The 2,969-nt window shown below is 36.4% G+C and overlaps 1 long non-coding RNA gene across 2 annotated transcripts; it reads right to left on the reverse strand.

The window, feature by feature from the left end:
• Positions 1–95: 95 nt before the first annotated feature.
• Positions 96–2,466, reverse strand: LOC149268342 (uncharacterized). 2 transcript variants are annotated; one of them, XR_016270658.1, is made up of 5 exons: positions 2,230–2,466; positions 1,756–1,907; positions 1,608–1,679; positions 1,296–1,540; positions 96–1,231 (listed from the first exon to the last, which is right to left on the reverse strand). It is a non-coding gene; the product is annotated as an uncharacterized LOC149268342 (long non-coding RNA). The 2 variants fall into 2 exon arrangements; XR_016270657.1 differs by lacking the exon at positions 2,230–2,466 and adding an exon at positions 2,175–2,189.
• Positions 2,467–2,969: the final 503 nt, after the last annotated feature.

Here is a 2,969-nt window from a genome sequence, read left to right on the forward strand (position 1 = left end):
CGCACAGCTGCACAATCTCTCCTAAATTGCACTTGCGGTTTAATTTAACTTTTTAGACTGAAATAAAGGTGATAAAATGAAAAGAATTATAGATATAAGTTCAAGAATTTAATTAAAAGTTATATTAGCTTAGACAAGTATGGAGAAAATGACCGGACGATGTCCCGACTCTTCTCTCTAAATCCAATTAGCGGATCTTCTCACCGCTAAGTTTGTTGCGCATCTTATAGGTGTTCCTGCAAATAGAATTAAAAGTAAAATGAATTAATTAATTGTATCAATTGTTATTGTTTTAATCTACATAAAAATTATAACTAAACCTACTCATTAGTTTTAAACTAGTTATTTAAGCACATCAAATGTTATTCATTTTTGTTTTTGATCTGCTCTTTTGTATAATATGTAACGCAATGCTGCACAGCAATTTAATGTTGCACTTGCGACTATTTAAACAGCTCATGTGAGCAAGTTTCGGCTAATATCGACCTAAGTAACTTAAGGCGCCATGTAAATTCAAAAAAAATGCTAACGAAGAGTATTATATGAATAAAGAATATCTCTCTATTCTCTCCTCCTCTCCATTTAGCTGCTGGTCAGCTGTTATGGGCGAGAATGGAGGAAAGAGAGATTATTAATGTGTGTTCTGTCAAGGCATACAAACAGAAAAATGCGAGTACACAGCAACAATGAGGCTAGAAGCATAGCCCACTATCCGTTTGTACCACAGCGGCTAACTATGCCCAGATACTCTAGCCTCGTCAATACTCACCTGGCTAATGAAATCGAGTTGCGCGCACAGCGACAACAGCGAAGACAAGCGGAGTTCGACGAGGAGCTACACGCTAATTATCTTCGCCGACATCCGCCCGTATACGGCCCGATAACTTTTCGCGAGCACAGCCGCAACATTTTAGCAGAGAGATTCACGAGGTCATATCCGGCCTCAACCCGCAACTCCAGCGAAAATCTTCGCAGAATGGCAGCGCGACGCAGAAATGAGGCTCGTCGCAACGGCGCGCCATCGTATGACGCAGTCCCACACACCCCCACCTCTGGGGCGACACAAAATATAGGCGACGCTACTGCCTCGCAGTCGCGCCTGCCAATCTTTCGGCAACTGGCGCCACTGCCACCCACAGCGAGCACTTCGCGCACACACAACACAAATCCAGGAGATTCTTCGGCCGATGCAGGCTGGTCCTTCCCCAGCAACTGATTGCAAGCATATACGCTAAAAAAGAACATAAATCTGCATTAAAATTCCAATTGGCCATTGGTATATGCAAGCAACTTACCTGGAAACTGGTCGTCCTCACATATCCTATCTGCAAAGGGTATCCTAACAAATAAAACTCAAATTGAATTTTATATTCAATTAAAGTTTTATTTGGCACGTATGCACATACACACATGCAGCAAAACAACACTACAATGCACTGGCTTAAACTACACAATCAACTTAACTAAACTGGCGGCACTGCTCGGTGATTGGGATGTGGAGTCTTCTCAGCTGCTACCTCTCGTTCCACCGGATGATTCCCTGCAAATAAAAACAAAACAACATTAAGTATAAACACTTATATATATATATGTATAATTAACATTACCTCGCAGCCATTTTGCGTCACTCACTTCTTCGGCCTGTCGAACACACGTTCACTTGCACTTGGGAGAAATTGCTGAAACAGATGAATAATTTATTAATTAATATCTAATTATTAATAATTATCTCAGTATTCTTATTAGAATCCATACTCATCTCTTTCAGTTGCAACTTTTGCAATAAATTGCACTCTGCCTTTTCATCATATGTTCTTCAAACATATGTTTTTATCTGTGCATATCGATATGCATACCAGGGGTGCACAACCTCTCTTCGCGATTGTTTTTTTTTTTTTGCGATAGTTCTATAAGACAAAATGAAAAGAAAAACTTATTGGAATTCAAATTTATTATTTCTTAATCAACTATAAACTATATTAATCCAAATAAAAAATAATATTAGTAATATTGCAACTGAAACCACATATGTGATAGCACTTGTGATATTTTTGCACAAATATCGCTATGAAATGAATATATAAGAATATTAATGAAATGAAAGCTTACCATTTAATAAATAATTATTTGCTATAATAGTATATACTAGTAAATTTTTAAGCACTATTACTCACATTTTATAACTAATTGTAAATTCCCATTGCCATTTATGCATTTTTCGATAATTACCTTTTGTTTTGATTTATGCATCCCGATAAACGTATAAACGCACAGCTGCACAATCTCTCCTAAATTGCACTTGCGGTTTAATTTAACTTTTTAGACTGAAATAAAGGTGATAAAATGAAAAGAATTATAGATATAAGTTCAAGAATTTAATTAAAAGTTATATTAGCTTAGACAAGTATGGAGAAAATGACCGGACGATGTCCCGACTCTTCTCTCTAAATCCAATTAGCGGATCTTCTCACCGCTAAGTTTGTTGCGCATCTTATAGGTGTTCCTGCAAATAGAATTAAAAGTAAAATGAATTAATTAATTGTATCAATTGTTATTGTTTTAATCTACATAAAAATTATAACTAAACCTACTCATTAGTTTTAAACTAGTTATTTAAGCACATCAAATGTTATTCATTTTTGTTTTTGATCTGCTCTTTTGTATAATATGTAACGCAATGCTGCACAGCAATTTAATGTTGCACTTGCGACTATTTAAACAGCTCATGTGAGCAAGTTTCGGCTAATATCGACCTAAGTAACTTAAGGCGCCATGTAAATTCAAAAAAAATGCTAACGAAGAGTATTATATGAATAAAGAATATCTCTCTATTCTCTCCTCCTCTCCATTTAGCTGCTGGTCAGCTGTTATGGGCGAGAATGGAGGAAAGAGAGATTATTAATGTGTGTTCTGTCAAGGCATACAAACAGAAAGGCGAGAATGGAGGAAAGAGAGATTATTAATGTGTG

Source organism: Drosophila arizonae, chromosome 5 (genome assembly GCF_054131065.1).
Source record: "Drosophila arizonae isolate 15081-1271.41 chromosome 5, UAZ_ARI_1.0, whole genome shotgun sequence".
NCBI lineage: Eukaryota > Metazoa > Arthropoda > Insecta > Diptera > Drosophilidae > Drosophila > Drosophila arizonae.